Source organism: Ochotona princeps, chromosome 30 (assembly GCF_030435755.1).
Source record: "Ochotona princeps isolate mOchPri1 chromosome 30, mOchPri1.hap1, whole genome shotgun sequence".
NCBI classification, from domain to species: domain Eukaryota; kingdom Metazoa; phylum Chordata; class Mammalia; order Lagomorpha; family Ochotonidae; genus Ochotona; species Ochotona princeps.
Window position 1 is genome coordinate 4498855 of NC_080861.1, and position 8056 is coordinate 4506910.

Sequence of the window (8056 nt, forward strand, 5' to 3'; positions counted from 1 at the left end):
TACAACGGGAGGGAGGCGACGATGGCTGGGCTCGGAGCTAAGGCGCGCTGCCACCCATCCGCCTGACCCGCAGGTGGAAAGGCTGATGCAGACCTGCAGGGAAAGAACACCCAGGGACCCTTGCCTCCCTCCAACCAGAGTACGGCAGGCAAATCCCTTTCTGGGAGAGGACGCAGGACTGGGAAGCCGGGCTTAACGTCAAGAATTGCTGTGGGGCTCGGCAGTGTGGCCTAGTGGCTAAGGTCCTCACCTTGATCCCATATGGCTGCTGGTTCTAATCCCGGCAGCTCCACTTCCTCTCTATCTCTCCTCCTCTCAGTATATCTGACTTTGTAATAAAAATAAAATAAATCTTAAAAAAAACATTAAAAAAAAAAAAAGAACTGCTGTGGCATCCTGTGGCTGTCCTCAGAAACCGCTGGGCTCCCTCAAGCCTGCCGGGACAGCCAAGGCTCCTGGGCAAGGAGCCTTTCCTTGCCTAGGGACAGATTCAAAGAGGAAAATGAACGGTCCTGAGAAGAGGCCAGGAACGGTGATGCTGGGAACACGGGGCCAGGTCAGCCGCGCGCCAGGCCTGGTAAAGCCTCAGATTGCCTCTTCCAGCTAGCCTGATGTAGCCTCATCCTCACACAGAAAGATACGGAGCACACGCTGTGTATTCCCGTTTCTCTAAATAAAAACTGTGTGCATTTCCATTATGCACAAGGTATAGAGATTTCTAAAAGGGCAAACACTCGTCTATTTTGTTATTTGAGCCGCAGAGAAGAAGAGGGGTTGTTCCTAACCCCTGATCCATTTCTCAGATGTTCACAGAGGCCACGTCTGGGCTGCAGCCGAGTGGTGGGAACTCATTCCTGCCTCCTCTGTCGGCAGCAGGAGCAGCTACCAGAGCTATCACCACTGCCACTGTCCCGTGGAATCCAGGCACTCCAGCGTGGGCGGCAGGTGGCCTAACCGTTAGACCAAACACCCACTTTTACCCTCGCTGTCAAATGCTCTCTGCGTCCAGTGTCTTATGTAGAATGAGTGTCAAGGCACAAGGTTCCTTCTGCAAGGTGGTAATCTGGATCTCACAGTCCTTCAGAGAGCTGTAGGTGTTTCCAAAAGCTACTCCCGGTCCTTCTGCCAACGTGGTGCCTGGCGCTGCCTTGGATTTAACAAGCAAAATCTAGGAGAAGTAACAGCCACTTTATTTTTGTTAAGTTTGTGTTTATTTTGTCAGAAAATCTTTCTCTTAAAAAAAAAATCTGGCTCTTTCCTGTCGCTGCCGCCGAGCCGCGCGGAGAAGAGGCCCGAGTGCGTTCAAGATTCGTCTTCTCTTGTAACCCACCACCATGGCCGAGGAAGGCATCGCTGCTGGAGGTGTAGTGGAGCTGAACACTGCTCTACAAGAGGTGCTCAAGACCGCCCTCATCCACGAGGGCCTCACGCGTGGCATCCGTGAAGCCGCCAAAGCCCTAGACAAGCACCAACCCACCTCTGTGTGCTGCCATCCAACTGTGATGAGCCCATGTATGTCAAGTGGGTGGAGGCCCTGCGTGCGGAACACCAGATCAACCTCACTAAGGTTGATGACGACAAGAAACTTGGGGAATGGGTAGGCCTCTGTAAAACTGACCGAGAGGGGAAACCCCATAAAGTGGTTGGCTGCAGTTGCGTAGTCGTTAAGGACTGTGGCAAAGAATCTCAAGCCAAAGATGTCATTGAAGAATACTTCAAATGCAAGAAATGACTAAATAAACGTTTGGCTCATAAAAAAAAAATCTGAAAGGCTAAGTAGGGGAGCGAGAGGGAGACTTTCCCAGCCACAGGTTCACATCCTGATGCCGCAACAATCCGGCTGGATGAGGCCAAAGTCACAAGCCTGGAACTCCATCTGTTCTCCCAGAGTTGCAGGATCCCACGCGCTCAGCTGATCTTCCACAGCCTTCCCAGCTAAGACTTGACCTGCCATGCCATGCCACCACACCAGCCCCCCAAATTGTCGTCTCCTTCTTGTAACTTGTCCATCTTAAGATGATCAAAGCGTGAAACCCAAATTATGTCATCTGAAGTCCCGTTCCTCGGGCACACACAAACCACAAGATGTAGAAACAAAAAGGCTGGAAGCAGAGGACAAGGCTGGATGCTACACTCCTCTGGCACCCCTCAGTGACCCATCATCCTATTGTGCATGGAGCCGTCTTCAGAGGTTCCATGTGATGTGCAGCCTAGAGACCCTAGTGGGGCACTAGGGCCAAGATACGTGAGATGTGGAATGTATCCAGCTTTTGCAATAATCACAAGTGTAACTGGAAGTTGGGTTATGATATCCCATGCTGCAATTGACTGTCTTATATACAAAGGTGCCACACACAGCCCATATTACGGGTCATCACTTTAGCAGGTTTTTTTGTTAATCATGTGGATAAGAGACAAGCCTGGTCTTCCACACTCCTGCCCCTCACTGCTGCATCTCTTCCAACCCACTGTGCTCTTCTGGGACCTCTTGTGCTTGAGCCATTGGAAGATTCTTGGCCTGCCCACCACCCTGCAGCAGGCCCCGGGAGCTGGCCTTGATTCCTACAGGGAACCTGAGGCAGGAATGTGAAAATGAAGATAGGAGCAGGGGATTTCAGAGACAGGGTTGCCTGGAAAGCGTTTGGCAGAGCAGTAGGTACTGCCAGGAAGTCGGAAGGGGAATTCCTGGTGTTGAGCTAATGCCACAAACTCAGGTAGGCACAGTGCAAGGCAGGGCACAGGAGGCAGTTGGGCAATGAGCCTTCCTGCCAGGCACCTCCTACAGTCATACTGCGGGCTCTTCTGAGCACCCCTCCAGCCACAGTTCCTGTTGGTGGGAGCAAGCACTAGACAAGCTGAGACCCCCTTCCCCAGAGCCACCCACCCAATGTCCTGCCCTCTGTGAAGTCCCCTGACTCCAAGCTAGCTGGGGGTTGCAAAAAAAGTGTGTAGCCTCATGGCTCTGGAGCATCTCCGATGAGATATGGAGAACACGAGCTCTTCCATCAGCTGAATGCCGAGGGCTAGGCCTTGGCTTAGGACCAGAGGGCAGCAGAGCCCTGGGAGGGGCCGTCAGGGATGAGGCCAGTGCTTGGAGTGAGCGTCTTGTGCGTGGCCCTGTTGTGTGCTCGGCCCTACTGATGTCTATGGGGTGTGTAGCAGGAAGAGGCTGCTGTTGCGCTGTGCCCCTGGTAGCTCACAGCGGTGGCCTCTATGCACCCTCTTACATCGTGTGATTGTATCCCAGAGGCCGACGGGAGTCAGGACATTCACGTCCCTCGGTCCCACCTTCACAAGTGGGATTTATAGAGAGCTGTGCCGAGTGCCCACCCCAGCCCTGTGACATGCACGCTTTGCATCTTTGCCTTACAGACAGATGAGCTCAGGAAGCAGTCATTCAGGGAGGACGCTGCCTCACCTGAGGTCAGCAGGACTGGCAGCATACAGAATGAAGTCACCTGGTCCCCGTCAGTGTGTATGTCTGCCCTCCGGGGACAGTGGGTCACTTGAAGACAGAGATGGACCCAGCATTTCCCGTTCTGCCATCTCCCCCTAGACACACAAAGGGTGGGGCTGGTCAATCCGGGAAGTTCTGAGAACTAGGATCCCGGGCTGACTGTCATCTGTGTAACCTAGACAACACCGTGTGTGTGGCCCTGGCATGAGCTGTGTGCTATCCGGGGCAACAGCTTGTGATCTGGACCAAAAGCCCTTGGAAGGAAGATCAGTTCTGTATTTGTCCAGAGGTGGACACTGCCATGAAGCAATGGACTCTTGCTCCTGGATCACTGAGCCCCACACCCAGGGGTCCTGGATCCCCGCTTTGGACCACCACTACCTGCTGGCTATTCCTCTTCTTGCTTCCTTTATCTAGACACAGAGCAGCACAGGCCAGAGGTGGCAGAGAAAAGGCGGTGGAGAGAGACACAGGGGAGTGTAAGGAACTCTCACTCCCAGACCTTCGCAAGCGTGAGCCAAGGCCTCCTCTACGAACAGATTCTAATTCTTCTGTCCCCACCACAGAGCTGGCAGCTGAGACAAACAGCGGGGCTGGTGTGTACGTGCAGGGCAGCTGGGACAGCTGCCCCCGAGGGGGGTAGGCAGGAAGACACTGGACTTCAGAACCAATATTTGTTGTTTCTAAATGTTGCCCAATTTACACAGAAGCAGAGCAAACAAAGAGCCTCTCTGTCTGCGGTGGGCCATCCCTCCCTGCCTCCCCGCAGTGCCCTCTGCCTGACACCAGATGCCAGGACCTCCCTCTCAGCAACCCTGAGCCTAGGGGCATTGTCGAAAGGCAACAGCCTGGCAGCCTGGTGGCCTGGGAACCAGGGCTGAGAAGGCCGCTCCCCTGCCCCTTGGGCCTACTGGGTCAAGGGCACAGCAGCATGGGTGGGAACCAGGGCAAGAACCTTTTAGGAAAATGGCAAGCATTCTGAATACAGCCAGTGATGCCACCTCTCCTCTCTGCTGTGCTATTGTCCTTAGACCATGGAAGATTCTCAAGGTTTCTGGTTTTGGTTTCTGTTTTTTAATCAAGTAAAGACTTGCTTCTTTCTTTGAAAGTCAGAGTTACAGCAAGAGAGAGAGAGAAAGGAAGATTTTCCATCTGCTGGTCCACTTTTCAAATGGCTGCAGCAAGGGCTGGGCCAGGCAGAAGTCAGGAACCTGGAAATCTCTGTGGGATTTCCCATGTGTGTGGCAGGGGCCCAAGCATCTTCTGGGAGAAGAATAAGCCACCCACACGTGTACAGGGACGCAGGTACTTGCACCAGCGTCCACTGCTTCACCAGGTGCTCCAACAGGAAGCTGGGTTGAAAGCAGAGAAGACAGGACTCAAGCCTGTACTCCAGTATGGGATGCTGGCTTTGCAAGTCACAGCTTCGTCCACTGCAGCTTGGTGCTAGCACTGGTTTCTGTCCATTAAAAGACCTTCCCATGAGGAGTGTGCAGGGACAAGGAGGAACAAATTCTTCTAGATATTTAAGAATGATTTAATCTTACATATATTGTTCCTAGGTGGGACACTGCCCAGGTAATTTTTTTTTAAAGATTTATTTTATTTTTACTACAAAGTCAGATATACTGAGAGGAGGAGAGATAGAGAGGAAGTGGAGCTGCCGGGATTAGAACCAGCAGCCATATGGGATCAAGGTGAGAACCTTAGCCACTAGGCCACGCTGCCGAGCCCTGCCCAGGTAATGTTTGAAGACAGCATGTGTACCTTGAAAGGCAAAATCCTGACAAAGCCAAAAGCTACCTTTTATGAACAAAGATGCCAAAGTCAAAGGAAAGGCTTAGCAGATAAAGGGAGGGCATTTGGTGCAATAGTTAAGATGTCACTCGTTATTCTAATATAGTATCTAACATACTTAGAATTTTACAAACACACAATTATGCCATCTGTAAAAATGAAAATTGTATTCAGTTCTTTCGCTTCTCATTTTCTTCCTTTGCCTGATCTTTCATCTATTAGTTCACTCTGCAAATGGCCACGACAGCCAGGGCTGGGCCAGTCGGAAGACAGGAGGTTTGTCCAGGTCTCCCTGTGGGTGCAGGGGCAAAGGACCTGGATCATGTTCCACTGCCTTTTCAGGCATACCAGCAGGGAGCCGGAGAGGAGGTGGAGCGCCCACCTGGGAGACTAGCACTGCAGGAGTTGACTTAACCTGTTATGCCACAACGTTGGCCCCTCATTGTTGATCTCCGAGAGAAAGCCTACCTTCAACACTGCACAACTAAGTGACTTCCATAGCTGTTATTGTGTGCAAGCATAATAATAATCTGATTGAAGGCAGATTCACTTAGGGGATTTATTATAAATATAAATGGAATTTTATCAAATGGTACTGTTATGCCAATTAATATATGGTCATATAATTTTCTGCATTACTTTATTAATATAGGCAATACCATTGGTTAATATTTCAAAAGCTAATTCATATTCCTGAAACAAATTACATTTGGTAATTACCTATTATCATTCTCACATTTTCCTATATTCTGTTAACTGCTTCTTTAGAATTTTTCTTATTTATTCGTTTGAACAGCAGAGTGAGAGGTGAACAGGCAGATATACCCTATGGACTAGCTCACCATAAATGCCTGTGAAAGATGGAATGGGGCCAGACCCAGGCCCAGGGTAGGAGCCTGGAACTCCAGCTCTCCCAGGCGGTTATCCGAATACCTGAGCTGCGACTTTGCCTTCTGGAGTGTGCACTGGCAGGACACTGGGTTTGGGAGCGGGGCTGGGACTCACATCTAGGCATTCCTTTATGTGGTATTTAACAGATGCTTGACAGAAGGCGTTTGTGTGTTGTCCTGGTGTAACCACGTAACTGAAGCAGGTTAGGCACTGGGGGCTGTGTTGCCACAGGGAGCCCAATACTAACTTACTGCTTTACTGGTTCTCTTAACTTTGGTTGCTGTGTTATCTGGCAGGTGTCTTCACTGATAAACTATGAGTTTTTTTTTCTTTCATAATCAAGGAGCTATTTGTGCAGATACTTTGAAGCCGCTCTTTTTCCTTCCTCAGACTTTTGCTCACTAGTTGTGTCACTCGTAGACGGTTGTCACAGTGAATCAGTACAGTATTAGTCGTAGACGGTTGTCACAGTGAATCAGTACAGTATTAGTTGCCAAATGGTTTTCTGATTGCATCATCCCTGCTACACTTACCTATCGATAGATACTCTAAAGAGGCTTTTTTCCCTTCTTGTATTGATTTATCTGTTTTATGATCTTTTTAAAAGATTTATTTTTTATTTGAAAGACAGAATCACAGAGAGAAAAGGAAAGGTGCAGAGAGGGCACTTCCATTTGCAGGTTCACTCTCCAGTGGGTTGCAACTCCCAGGGGTAGGCTAGGCCGAAGCCATGAGCCAGTAGCTTCTTTGGGGGGGTCTGCGTGGGTGTAGGGGTCCAAGAACTTCCACTGCTTTCCCAGGCGCCTTACCAAGGAGCTGGATCAGAAGCAGAGAGCCAGAGCTCCATATACTTGCCATATGGGATGCCGGCACTAAAGGTGACAGCTTTACCCGCTATGCCACAGTGCTGGCCCTTCCGTATTGCATTTATTTTGACTTGCATGAAAGAGCAAGAAGGCGAAGACAGCTCGTTTAGAGAAACCAACAACTGGCAGCACTTGTTTGTAGGTCTGCGCAGGTCAGAGGTCTGCTTTGCACAGCTGAAATCCCAGGTGGACTTTGATCTTCTTTTCCTATGGAGACCGGGGACATTAAACAGCGGGGGCAGTAGAGAGATCAGTGATCTGTTTGTTTTGGCCTCACAGCCGCTGGACTCTGCTCAACTTAATCAGCCTCCTGCAATGGGCCCACCTGAAGATCTTGGGACATGGCTTCTCTTGCTAAAAAAGAAACAATAAGAAAAACCCCTAGATCACCTTGGAAGAAAATATGAATTGCATTTTCTAAGACAGGGATATCACAGGACCATAAGGGCATCTTAAAACATTGAAGTCCAAAGACCTCGGTTCTGGCATGCCTTGCTCCGCCGGCCAGCCGGCCAGTTGTGCCCTCTGACTGGACCCACTTCTCTCTGAAATATGAGGTCATTGTCCTAGATGATTTGCAGAAGGGCTCAGTCGTCATGGAGGGAGCCAGACAGAAAGTACGATAATGACAGTGTTCATGACCAGTGTTGGTGGCTGCTATACACTGCAATAACGAGGTGACAAATCACAATGATGAAGAAAATATTTATGTTCCTACTAATGAAAGACAAGAATAAACAAGTAGCTCATCCTGCCACTAGCAAGGCCTATATGCCATACTACAGTGCTAGTTCAAGTCCTGGCTCAACTATTTCCAGTACAGTTTGCTGCTTACACATCCTGTGAAGCACTGGATGACAGCTCAGATGCCTGGGCACTTGCCACCCATATAGGAGACCTGGATGGAGTTTGGGGCTCCTAGCTTTGGCTTGTCCCAGTCCAGTCTCTAATAAGAAACCAATTTAGAAGAAATGAATATATATCGTACTTTGAGGAAGTTGACTGTGAAAGCAGTGATTTAAATATTTTCCAATGAATCGAAATC

General features: G+C 49.8%; 1 pseudogene; it reads left to right on the forward strand.

The window, feature by feature from the left end:
- Positions 1-1275: 1275 nt before the first annotated feature.
- Positions 1276-1757, forward strand: LOC101527149 (small ribosomal subunit protein eS12-like; annotated as a pseudogene).
- Positions 1758-8056: the final 6299 nt, after the last annotated feature.